A 14,280-nucleotide genomic window follows, 5' to 3' on the forward strand; every position below is an offset into this window, starting at 1 on the left:
TTCCAAACCACTTCAGAATGAGTTGACTCCATCAGACCATCTGATGGGAAGAAGATCACACTTCCTGTTATTACATGTAGCATTGTGGATAGCACAAATGCTTCACAGCTCCAGGGTCCCAGGTTCGAATCCCGGCTTGGGTCACTGTCTGTGTGGAGTCTACGCATCCTCCCCGTGTGTGCGTGGGTTTCCTCCGGGTGCTCCGGTTTCCTCCCACAATCCAAAGATGTGCAAGTTAGGTGGATTGGACATGATAAATTGCCCTTAGGGTCCAAATTGCCCTTAATGTTAGATGGGGTTATGGGGATAGGCTGTGAAGCGATTGTGCTATCCACAATGCTATCGTGCTGCCCATCCTCAGACAAAGCTTCCAGAGAAGATGAGGACCTCAAATGAGGACCAGCTTGGAAACTGGAAACACGCTCAAAATCAAAAGAGAATCTGGGCTAATGCTGTAGTCACACAGCAAAGGATAATGTAAATAGCATTTATAGGAGTCAGAAACTTGGGGGAAGGTGTAGTATAAATGGTTCATGTTAAATATGTAAATATGTAGTCTGCATCATCAGTGATGTAAGATCACATAACAAGAGTGCATGAGAGGGATATTTCTATGTAGAGCCTCATGCTAAGTCTGCATTTTACATAATTAGTATCATGTTGAATAAAAGGTAAAGTTTACCAACAGCCTTGTCTCCAGCAGTACCACAAATGCAGACCGCAAACTATCCCATCTAAGACCCACAACAATGATGACAAAATAATTGTTTCCCCTCATGAATGGATCAGTAACCAGAGGAGACATATTGAAGATAATTGACAAAAGAGCTAGGGGGGCGATGAGCATATGTGCTTTTATGCAACAAATTGTTATACTTTGGAATGCATTGCCTGAAAGGGTGATGGCACCAAATTCTATATTTTCCACATTCTGGGAAAGGAAATATCTGCAATGCAGTGGGGAATGGACTGGGGAGGGGAAACTAATTGAGTGGCTCTTTCAAAGGGACAGCATACAACCCCTTCTGAATGGCCTCCTGCTGTGCTGTAAGATTCAATGATTTACTTCATATTTTGCTGAACCTGTCAGCAATGCACTGTGACAAATATGATCAATAGTTTCTTTTTACATTATTGTGAAGCTCCCACCTTCAATTCAGCACCACTAACAATACCATCTGAAAGTGGTGTTATGTTTGGAATTGGGACAAAATCGTAAAAAATATACATATGCATAAATTGGGCATCGATCCCAAATAACTTACATGCCATTTGTCCAGTTTTGATCATTTTCACTTAACGATGTGAGCTGTTGGAATAAGTGTTTTAGGTATTGGCAGCATGTCCTTCATTCCTTCCAGTCTCTCCAGCATAATAACAGCAGTGACAATGCCAATGGCTGACTGAAAAAATTGGATTATTCATCTTCTGGCACATAATTTTGCAACACTCTGTCAAATAAAATAACTTTTTAGTGCCGTGGTGCTGCAAATCTTTATTACCACTGCCATTAGCTGCAAGGCACATAGTGAAAATAAAATGATGTCCTGATATAGACTGAAATAAAAGCGTTAGGAAGAAATATCATTTGAACTGCTCTCATTACTTGCAGCAGAGCTAATTTCGTTCGCCCAGTGTAACACTGGCAGAGATTAGTCAAGCATATATGTTCATTATGATGAGCACAAAATATTTTAAGTGCAACATGCTTCGGTGAGATAAATGGTGTCATGGTAAAACACTTCTATCACCCTTACATATCCAGAACTGACTCATGGAGGAGAAGCAATGTAATCTATTGTCGTAGAAGGGATGGGTTATGTAGTGATATTCAGATATCAATATCCATGATCAATGTATGTAAATATATGTAAAGGTAGTACGGTCATTTCAACACTAAATTGCTCAGATCCAGATACTATAAGAACTGGTTTCCTGCCTTTTCTAAGTCAGATGAGATGATGATTGATTCAGAACAGTGAACAAGCAAGACATAGAATAGCTAGAGTGAGAGAAGTTAGAACTAGTTTGTTATAATAGTGTATAGTTATATAGTTATTGTATTGTACTTTAATTCTTTATTGTTAGTTTAGTATTGATTAAAAGGACTCACAGTTTCGTATTTTATTACTCATTAAATAGTTCATCAGGGGCAGCACGGTACCACAAGTGGTTAGCACTGTGGCTTCACAGCACCAGGGTCCCAGGTTCGATTCCCCGCGGGTCACTGTCTGTGTGGAGTCTACACGTTCTCCCCGTGTCTGCGTGGGTTACCTCCAGGTACTCCGGTTTCTTCCCACAGTCCAAAGACGTGCAGGTTAGGTGGATTGGCCATGATAAATTCCCTCAGTGACCAAAAAGGTTAGGAGGGGTTATTGGGTTATGGGGATAGGGTGGAAGTGAGGGCTTAAGTGGGTCGGTGCAGACTCGATGGGCCCAATGGCCTCCTTCTGCACTATATGTTCTATGTTCTTTCAACAAGAAGACTCTTGGTAATTTTATCATCCTGGTGGATTCAAGAGTAATATATATATTTTAGATAAGCCATTATTTAAAATATAACAGGTTATAATTAGAAAGAACATTTTCCTAGCTTTTTGATGGAAATAAAAAATCTGTTCTCAAGTTATCATACATTTTCTCCCTTGATTTATAAATACATTGGTTATTTGCGACATTTCCTCCATGAGTGACTCCTGTTTGCTGGTCAAATTTCACAGATTTTTCAAACCCGCTCTCCAGTCCCACCCAACGTCATTGGTAGTCAAGAGCAGATACAACATTCCCTTTGGGCATGAATTCTTGTGCTTCTTCCAGGAGCGACCCGAAGGACAGGACTGCTGTAGACAGTTCTTTGTTCTTTGGCCTTTGTTCTACAGCTGCTGATTTGTTTATTTGTTGTCACGTGTACCGAGGTACAGTGAAAAGTATTTTTCTGCGAGCAGCTCAAAAATATCATTAGTATATCAAAATAAAATAAAATAAAAAGAAAATACATAAAAGGGCAACACAAGGTCTACCATGTAAATACAGGGTCCACCCGTCATGTAAATACAGACTCCTGGCATAAAGCCACCACTGTCTGCACCTCGAAAGTGTGCCCCCCTGGGCAGCCTGTGGTCTTGCTTGTAATGTTCTACGCTGTGGACCTAGTTTGTTCTACCTTTCTGAACAATGACAGTACCAATCAGCTGCAGCCTCTGGGTGGCTTGGTCCTCCTCCTGCTCTTTGCCATTATCTTTCCCTACTTGTGCTGCCAATAGCTGTGATGGGCATCAAAGAAGGGAGGGGATATATGAACATATGAGCAAAATCCCTCCAGGGATTAAGAGTACAGAGATGCAGCTAGCCGGTTGTGGCTGTTTTGGCTTCATGGGATGCCAAGATGACAATGAAGATACTCAGCCAGTAACCTGGTGCTGGAAAGGCACTGTTATCCTCACTGAAAAACTGGGTTTTTCTTCAAAATCATCTCTCATCTAGACTGGATTTAAAGGTGAGATAGCCTCCTACAATGGCGTGCTTTTTTTGAGCATTTTGCACTAAATTGACTGGCAAAGAGGTAAGTAAATAACATTGCCTGACAGTTAAGGAATGGGTGGTAAGTGACATAGAATAAAAGACATAAAAGATAGAATTCACAGAATCCTCACAGTGCAGAAGGAGGCCATTCAGCCCATTGAGTCTGCACCAACTCTCAGAAAGAGCACCCAACCCAGGCCCACTGCCCACCCTATCCCTGCAACCCTGTGCATTGATCATTGCCAATCCACCCAACCTGCACATCTTTGGTCACTAAGGGGTAATTTACCATGGCCAATCCACCTAACCTATGCACCGCTGGACTGTGGGAGGAAACCGGAACAACCGGAGGAAACTCATGCAGACATGAGGAGAAAGTGCAAACTCCACACAGTCATCCAAGGCCGGAATCGAACCGGGGTTCCCTGGCGCTGTGAGGCAGCAGTATTAACCACTGTGCCGCTTTGGCATGGTGTGATGTGACGATGCATTGGATATGCAAGGAATGAAGTGGAGGAACTTCAGGGTTGTGTAGACAATCTTTGTAATAGGAATATTGATAAGTTATAGACTGAAGTATTTTGAGAGAAATAAGAGTCAAATGGTGCGATTTGGTGGATCCAATAGCAGGGGGCACAAATCCCATAGCTACAGGGTACAGAGTTAAAGGTATCCTTAATCAGGGGCAGCACGGTGGCGAAGTGGATAGCACTGCTGCCTCATGGTGCCGAAGTTCCAGGTTCGATCCTGACTCTGAGTCGCTGTCCGTGTGGAGTTTGCACATTCTTCCCGTGTAGCGTGGGCTTTGACCCCACAACCCAAAGATGTGCAAGGTAGGTGGATTGGCCACGTTAAATTGCCCCTTCATTGAAAAGTATAAATTTGGTACTCTAAATTTATTTTTAAAAAGGTATCCTTAATCAGAAGACTTGGAAATGTTGCTTTTTTCAACTTTGTTACAGGATCAACGAATGATTCTGGGCAATCAGTTTATTTCGAGAATTTTACAGTGTGCTTTTCCATTGCTGTAATTTTTAATTTTCGCTTCTGTTTGTTTTCAGCTGGTGCGCAGTGCGGGAAACGAAAAGATGTGCAGTGTGAATTCATCCCTGTCCATCTGAGGTTGAAATCCATTGAGGCATGGGTCTGCAAACCTGACGCTGAGGGAATTCCTGCCTGTGTCAATGCCACATCCCCTCTGGTGACACAAGAGATAATTCAGGGTGAATCTTGTAGAACCCAACAGACAGTTCATCCTGTCTTCAATGCCCACCGGCCCCATGCCACCACCCCCCCCCCCCCTCCCCCGCCCACCCCTTTTTCACCACTAACCTCCCTACCCAAGAGGGCTCACATATATGAAGTAATGAAGTTGTTCATTCTTCTCCTCTGGCTGGGTGCCATGTCTTGCTGCACTCTGGGCACAGATAGCACGTGAATATTCATAACTTTTCCAAGAGTAATAAAAATATTGATAAGTTATGCAGTGAAGTATTTTGAGGGAGAGCGAAAAACCTGCCTTGCATTCGTAATCATAAGTGTTCTGCTGAGTCGCACAGGCTGAACAATGCATTTAAAATATTACACAGAAGTTGGTTACACTAGTTACAGAATCATAGAATCCTATAGTGCAGAAGGCGGCCATTCCGTCCTTTGAGTCTGTGCCGACCCTCTGAAAGAACACCCTACCTAAGTTCAATCTCCCACCCTATCCCCATAACCCCATCTAGGGGCAATTTAGTATGGCCATACCGCCAATCTGCACATCTTTGGTCTGTGGGAGGAAACCGGAGCACCTGGAGGAATCCCACGCAGACAAGGGAAAAATGTACAAACTCCACACAGTCACTTGAGATCAAAATCAAATCCGGGTCTCTGGCGCTGTGAGGTAACTGTGCTAATCACTGTGCCACTCTGTTGCCCTGTATTAGTTTTACAATAATGCTTGATCAATGGATATAAAAATATACAAAAAAGGTACAGATTTTAAGTAATTAGTAGAAGAAACAAAAACGACACATGGAAAATCTTTTTCATGAGCAATCCAGTGGAAAAATTCCTAAGTATCATTTTGGGTGAGTGTGGCGGTGTGTTTTGCGCGAGCTGCATTGGGGAGATCACTGCCTCACCCAATACCCAAAAATGAACTCCCAAGTGAATCTCGCCATACCTGGCTCCCTCTCCATGTGACTTGCCCACCTTGAGCCTCTGCTTCTTGCTGCTAACAAGGGGAGCTCTTACAGGGCGAGTTCCAGGCGTGCATATTTAAATGACATAATTTAAATGTACGCTCGCCCAATTCGCCAGCGAGGTCTCAACCGGGCGCCGTTGGTACTGGTTCACAAAGTCGTGAGCCAGTCATGGTGGCACCTCAGGTGATCTCACTGAGGAGTTGAGGCCCAGGGTTGTGGGGCAGTGGGCAGGGTGGCACCCTGGCACATGGGCACCTTGGCACTGCTAACTCAGCACTCTGGCAGTGCCATCTGGAAAGCCTTTCAGTGTTGCATAGTGCTGAAGTTATGTGCTGTGAGATGTAGGAAAGTGAGGGTTTTGATAGTGGAGAGAATAGAAAGTGCAATGTGTATGGGAATGAGGAGAAGGTAGTAGATTGAAAATTGGTACAATAACTGTAGAAGAATGAATGCAGGGAATGCTGTGAGTAGTGAGGTTTCATTAGGTGTCAGTATAATGAAAAAGTAATTGAGAAGTAAGATTTTAACTTTGCTGAGCGCATTGAACCCTTTTCAACATTGTAGCTATGTCCTCAGATTGACCTGCCCTGCATCATTTCCACTGGTGACAGAAATGCTTTCTTTAGCCATACTACATCCTCAGCTAATCTCCCGAGCCACAACCCACACTCCAACAAGGGAAACTGGATTCTGCATTGAAGAACCTGTTATTCCAAACTGGAGGCCTGGAATCCATTTCTGTATAACTGTTCTTTGCTATATGCAACCAAAATGCACCTTCTATCTAAGGGGTGTAGACTGCTTTTAAATGGCATCAGGCAATAATCAAAATTAGAACAAAATGCTGCGGATGCTGGAAATCTGAGATAAAATCAGGAACTGGAAAAACCCATCGGATCCGGCAGCATAAGAAGTCGTATTCAACTTGAAATGTTAATTCTGTTGCCCTCTCCACAGATGCTGCAAGGCCTGCTGATTCTTTTGAGCACTCTGGTTTTATTTCAGACAATAATCAACCTTGGTAACAATGGCTGAATGTTCGATCTCTCTATCATGATGAGCTGCCAACTCCAGTTTCCTGTGCTTCCTGCACCATGCACCCTGCCCTCCGCAACCTTTTTCAGGCCAGATCAGATTACTAGGCCTACCTATTTGTACATAGAATACAAATGAGTGGAACGTCTAGTGGCAGCATACAAGGAGATTGTTCACTAGGTAGCTCCGACCAGGTTACTTGTTTTTTGGCCCCGGTTGCTTTTGGGTTGGGATGAGGTTGTTATGCATAAGTTGTACGGTGAGATGAGAGGTTAACTGTTCTGTGGGATATTGTTTAAGGTGGTATTTCTCTTTCCTTTGGAAATATATGAATCCCAGTGGGATCTTGCTCTTGGTAAGGGTATTGAATTTTGATGTATTTTTGTAGCCCGGATGGGTAGAGATGTTTTTTCTCTTTTTTTTCAGCCTGGTCGGGGCTACCTCACTAACAGTAATTTTTTAGCTAGCGAGCAGCAGCATGGAGGGTGGGGGGGGGGGGGGGGGGGGGGGGGGGGGGGGTGGCTGTGGCCTGTTGGACCTGACTTTGGTGGTTCAATTAGCCGAGCATTTTTGTTTTGTTGGGAGTTGGGGTTTGTTCGGAGGGGGTATTGTTCTCCAGAATGTAATGAATATGGATATCTGGGTGGTGGTTGGTTATGGGAAGGGGCAGATTGTGGGGAGCCTTACTGTACCTTCTAACAAGAATCGGTAGTCCGGTTGGTGGGAGGTGTCAAAAATACTACTTGATTGCTAATTACTCACTGGTATACACTTGAATAAGAACTGAATAAAAATTTAGAAACAAAATAATACATTAAAAAGTCAAGCACATGGCAAAAACCATAACCACAAAAAGAAATCACTGTACACAAACAGATAGATGATTCAAGAATTCAGGAACAAAGAGCTCGAACATGAGGTCCTACTTTTAAGGTAATTCTTATCTCTGGTTTAGCCCCTCGTTTATTTTCATTGTAAAATGTTTTTGTAAACTTGGAAATCTCCAATAAAAATATATTTTAAAAAAAGAATACAAATGAGTGTTCGAAATTGAGAGAGTGTGAATGAGGGAAAGGAAAAGAAAAATTGGAATGACTGAGAATGACAGAAAAAGGATAGAAATAAAGAGAAAACTGTTGCAATTTAGGGTCAATTGTTCTCTTGCTAGATTTAATCCTAGTTAAAATCTATAAATTAATTTATCATATTGTAATAACACAGTTGCTTTCTGTCGATTCATACTGTAATAGGAGGAGGTCTTGTGGAGCAGAGGGCATTATCGCTGCCTCTGAACCAGAAGCTCTGGGTTTTTGTTCCACCCCAGGTACCCAAAGAAGGTACATTCACAACACAGCCAAAAGGTTGAGTGTCAACCTGCAAAGTTCTTCCAGCACGCCAATGGCTGACAGCAAGAGAGGGACTAACTCCTGGTCAGCCATATTCATATGGAGTGGCGAACCTCAAGCTATAAGCCTCTGGCGACAAGCTAGCGACCTGTTCCAGGGAAAGCTCACGACAGGAGCAGCAGAAAGTCTACCTTTTGCCCCACCAGTTGTAGGAAGAGATATAACAAACAATACTCTAATGTAACAATTAATCCTTCAGATAATGCGTTGTTCATACTTCAGAAGGTATTAATAAGTCACGTTAATTAGCCAGTTATTTTGTCAGACTAACACAATGATACGGAATGGCGGAGGTTATGACTCTCCAGTTTAATGTTCAGGTAAGATTCTGTATTTATAATTTAAGATTAATATATGAGTATGTGCATGTATTAAGAGTAGGTAAAATTTTGGGAATGCTATTCAGCTATCAAATAGCTATCTCTTGAAGTAGAAAGTTCGCAAAAGGAGAATTTCAGCTTTTTAATCAGGCAATATAACTGGGATGCAACTTCATTTCTTCCCCCACGTTGTTGTTGGTTGTAGTTAATTCAGTTCACAACTTAAGATCACCATCTACTGGCATCCAAGCAGCCTGCATTGCCACAAATTCTGATCATTTTCAATGACCACAGTGTCATTTATGACAAATGTCACAACCTTGGGGAAAGACCAATTCATTTCAGTGAGAAGACCAACAGTATGATTGCCAGAATGAATGGCCATGACCAGGGCATGAATACTGTTTGTCTTTTTTCAAAAACCATACTACTACTATGGCTATTTAGCACAGAGAGAAACTAATAAATAATAATTACATATAATCTAATTTCTGTGACAGTAAATAACCACCACTAGATAAATTGGCAATTTTTGCAAGAGAATTTAAATGAATGGCTATTTGCAGGAAATATGGAACACTGAGTGATACAGGCCTATTGACCTGAACATAACGCAGTTCTAAAGGCATTACCTACCAAACCTTGTCTACATGACGCCATGGTCATGGTATGGTTTCTAAGACAAATTAGCCAAGTCCCAACATTCCAATTACCTTGTCAAAAGTAACAATCTACTTTTGCCAATTAGCTTCAACTAAATCATTGAGATTATTGATATAACATTCATTAGGCACAATTTGACTACTGCGTTGCCCCCGGTGCAGATCTGGGTGTGGCGGTTAAATAGCGGGAAAAGCCAAAATTGATGTTTGCGCCGAGCGCGAATCAGTTTGCTATCTAACCAGCCCACTTCTGGTGGTGCGTTCTGGGTCACGCCCCAATAAGGCGAGCATATCATTTAACCTCATTTGTATTCATTTCCATCTCATTAACAAGATTGAAGTCTAATGCGACAGCCTCCCAGGAATGAACCAGCTCCCCAGTGAGTTATCACGCAAGCATCGTTTACTAGTCCTTTTTACAAGCATGAAGCTGCCAAAATGGCTGCTGAGGGGATCTGAGGAGGTGAGTAGCTATTTCCATTTTCCAGCATGCAGCTCGAGGGCAGTGGAAATGCCGCTCCAGTGCTCGGGGGAGGGTGGGGGCCGCTTGAGAGGGGTTGCACATGGTCGGGGGAGCTGCGCTTGGTCAGGTGGGCTAAAGTGTTCCTGGTTAGGGTTGCCCCTGGGCAGGGGGGAGGTAGTGCACTGGTGGGGGGTTTAGTCTGTCTAGCCTTCAAGTCATCTTTGAATATTGTGGATACTCATAATAGGGGCAATTACAGCTGTTGCCCATCTATCCTACCAAACACATCCAGGACAAGGCCCTGTCCTTGGTTCCGTGCTGAAGTTCACTTTAACTCCACTTGACTGTGAGCAGCCCCTAGCTTTACAGCAGGCTAGTGCTAGTAGGAATTAGCCTTGGTAGTTGTGAGAGCACGTCACAGGTTGTGTTTGCTGCTTCCTTCTGCTGGTGGTGGCACATGACTGGAGGCTGCTGTTGCTGTTTCCTTCCTTTCTGTAGCCAGAAAGAGGGACATTTTTCTTCTAAGGTATATGGTTACTTGAACACCGGTAACTCAGGAGCATAGGAAGGCAATCTAGTTTGAAGCAAGAAGACACTGGGGGATCTGGTACGCAACATTTATCCAAATGAGCCATCTGATGACACCATTGAAGAAATGCTTTTGCAGATTGCTGAAGCTTTTGTTGCTGGTGTGGTGAGTCCTGTGTGTAACTGGCACGTCACCATGGGTTAAACACGCTGGACGTCAAGGATGTTCAACTGCAACTTGAGCGCCAGTGGTATATGTGGATGCCAGGATTTGGTTCTGGTGAGATTGGGTCATGTGGGAAGGGCTGCACAGCTGTGGCTCCTGGATGGAGAATGGCACAGATCATTTATATATTTTTTATTATTTTTTTTTAAAATTTAGAGTACCCAATTCATTTATTCCAATTAAGGGACAATTTAGCGTGGCCACTCCACCCAGCCTGTACATTTTTGGATTGTGGGGGTGAAACCCATGCAAACATGGGGAGAATATGCAAACTCCACACAGACAGTGAACCGAGCCAGTATTGAACCTGGGACCTTGGCGCCGTGAGGCATTAGGACTAACCCACTGTGCCACCGTGCTGCCCACAGATAATTTATATGACAAAGTTCTGGACATGATAAAACAGTCTCAGGTGTATCCTTTGTTTGTGTTGAGGAACCTGCGGGGGATAGTACAGTTTGATTTTTTGGGGGGGGAAATGAGCTGAGAAAGCTTTCTATTGGTACCAATATGGAATTGTGACATTTCCTTATTGTTTAATGGTTAGTGTGATATGTGGAATGTTATGTAGTTCATTTTCAAATCTTTGTTACTGTTGATCATTTAAAAAGCAAAGTATTCTCAAGTGGTTGTATTTGTTGATTGCTCCTGCTGATGGCTGCAAATGTCTGAAGGATGTGTGTTAGTTTGCTGCCACCTCTTCTACTTCTATGGCTAGGAGTAAGGAAAGGGAGTATACAAGGTGACCTGCTACCAGTGCTATATAAGGGGAAGAGGTGCTCTTTCTTCTCCTGACATGCTCTGCGACAATTTGATATTCCGGTGTGATTTTCCACTGTGAGTCTATTGCTGGGAGCTGTGGTAGGGGGAGAGAGAAGCAGATTGATCCAGATACAGCTGCAGTTTCCTGGAGGTTGTGTTGATTTGATTGAGCAACTTGGGGAAGTTTTGAAGAAATGCTTTTGCAGATTACTGGTGACGTAATTGTACTGTTGACCTTCATAGTTAATGCCTGGATGCTGTGTGTTTGTTTGCTGCCACCTCTTTTGCTTCTGTGGCCTGGAGGAAGGAAAGGCAGGATGTACGATGACCTGCTACTGGCGCTAGAGAAGGGGAAGGGTGTGCTCTCTCTCTATTCTGGCATGCTCTGCATCGGTGTTACTTTCTGGTGTAACTTTCCACTGTTAAGAGTCAGCAGTTGGGAGCTGCAGGAGGGGGCTACAGAGGCGGATTCATCCAAATGAGCAACTTGATGAAGGTGTTGTAGAAATGCTTTTGCAGATTGCTGCCATCTTTATGGTACAAAGTGTGTTTGGTTTTCTTTGTATACATGCACCATTGTAGCTTTGTGTTTGTACTGATCTTCTGTGGGTAAAAGGTATTGTGTGTATATGGCATGGTGCCTTTCTCTTGTCGGTTACTGGTTAATGTGATATATGGAATGTTTAGTAGTCTGTTTTCATCTTTTTGAAGCAATTGTTGACCATTTAATAAACAAAATATTTTCAAGTAGCTTCTCATGGGTGCACGTGCCATGTCTCAGATGAAAATTATTGCATTGCTTTTCTATCAAACTTTGAAGCCGGAGGAGTTTATCTGAATTTTGGAAGCGTCGGCATCATAGAGGCAGCAGCCAACAATCAAACACCCAATAACTGGACTTCAGCACTGGGGATATCCTCGTGACTAGAGGGTAACTGTCTGGCTCAGGGGAGGGCACCTGAGCACGGTCTCCTTAATGTTTCCAGTAGGAGACTGGAATCTAGGGTCTAGAGACTCCTGCTTTGGCTGGGGTGAGTGTGCATTGCGAGGTTCTCCAGCACAACTGGCGAGGCTTGGATAATTTGAGGGTTCCAGGTGGTAGCTCAAACCAATTGTCGGTCTCTCTTCTTCTCCAATTCCTCACAGATAGAACAATATGGCTGGTGCTGTCAGACTCGCAGAGACTGCCCTCGCAGTGTCGGTGGCAGCCGAGGCAGGCAGATACTGGAGAAGGCAACAACGTAGACACAGGCTGCAGGCGCCACCCCATGTGCCGCACACCCTGAAGACCCAGTAGAGCATCAGGTCGAGGATGAACCCAGAGGAGGACAGAAGCGACGGCCCAAAGTGTACAGACATCATTGTCTTTTTGAGATGATGGACGCATGTGCTACACAAGACTGCATCTTAATAAGGAGACAGAGTGGCACCTGTGCCATGTCCTCGTGGACTTGGTACCTGTGCCATGTCCTCGTGGACTTGGCACCCCATGGAGGAGGAGGACACTCCCTCTCAGTGGCCGTGACGGTCACAGCAGCCCTGAACGTCTATGCACCCGGCCCATTCCATGGCTCTAGCAGGGACTTATGCAGTATTTCCCAAGCTACTGTCCATGAGGTGCATCCATCAGGTAACAGATTCACTGTCTGCCCAGGCATCAGACTTTATCACCATTGAGCTGGACCAGGCCCAAGACTCCTGGGCTGCAAACTCTGTTGAAAAAGTCTTCAGGACCACAACTTAAAATGCTGTCAGAGTTATAGCTTTGCTCTTTTCAGTACATTTAACCAATTACATGGAGTGGTATAAATTGGCTGGACACATCTATGATGGTGGAGACCTCAGGAGGGAACCGATTGTGAATATCATGTTCATCTTCATAGCTTTGGGACAACCTTGGCAGATTTACTACTTGTATACCTGAAGACGAGTATTTTGAATTATTGTGTTGGTAATTCCATTGATATTTAATTTAGAATGTATGAGATAGAAGGAAATTGCACCATGGTATTCTAATAAACAGGTATCATGGTTGGGCAGGGAGTGCAGCTAATGTTTACCAGACTGATTCCTGAGATGGCGGGACTGATGTGTGAGATGTCATTGAGTTGGTTAGAATTATATTCCCTGGAGTTCAGAAGAATGAGGGGCGATCTCATAGAAACCTATAAAATTCTGACAGGACTGGACAGGGTTGATGCAAGAAGGATGTTCCTGATGGTGGGTGTGTCCAGAATGAAGGGTCACAGTCTGAGGATGTGGGGTAGACCATTTAGGACAGAGATGAGGAGAAATGTCTTCACCCAGAGATTGGTTGGTCTGTGGAATCCGTTACCACAGGAGGTCAAAACATTGCATGTTTTCAAGAAGCAATTCGATATGGCACTTGGGGTGAAGGGGATGAAAGGATAAGGTAGGGAGGGTAGATGAAGGAGTTTTGAGGAGGAGGTTTCGGAGGAAAGGACCAATGGTGCAATGGATGGATGGCCAAAGTTCATGAATCGGTGTTGTGAGGATATAAACTTGAAGGAGGACACAAAGGTCAGATATAGAGAAGAGCACAAACACAAGCACCAATATTAGCTGATGAGAGATTACATGAAATTAGCCAAATGCTCATTTAATACACACTTCAAAACATAGAACATAGAACAGTACAGCACAGAACAGGCCCTTCGGCCCTCAACGTTGTGCCGAGCATAGTCCGAAACCAAGATCAAGCTATCCCATTTCCTGTCATTCTGGTGTGCTCCATGTGCCTATCCAATAACCGCTTGAAAGTTCCTAAAGTGTCCGACTCCACTATCACAGCAGGCAGTCTATTCCACACCCTAACCACTCTCTGAGTAAAGAACCTACCTCGGACATCCTTCCTATATCTCCCACCCTGAACCTTATAGTTATGCCCCCTTGTAACAGCTAAATCCACCCAAGGAAATAGTCTCTGAATGTCCACTCTATCCCCCTCATCATCTTATAAACCTCTATTATGTCACCTCTCATCCTCCTCCGCTCCAAAGAGAAAAGCCCTAGCTCCCTCAACTTTCCTCATAAGGCCTACCCTCCAAACCAGGCAGCATCCTGGTAAATCTCCTTTGCACCCTTTCCAATGCTTCCACATCCTTCCTATAATGAGGTGACCAGAACTGCACACAATACTCCAA

Source organism: Scyliorhinus canicula, chromosome 3, assembly GCF_902713615.1.
Source record: "Scyliorhinus canicula chromosome 3, sScyCan1.1, whole genome shotgun sequence".
Lineage (NCBI taxonomy): Eukaryota > Metazoa > Chordata > Chondrichthyes > Carcharhiniformes > Scyliorhinidae > Scyliorhinus > Scyliorhinus canicula.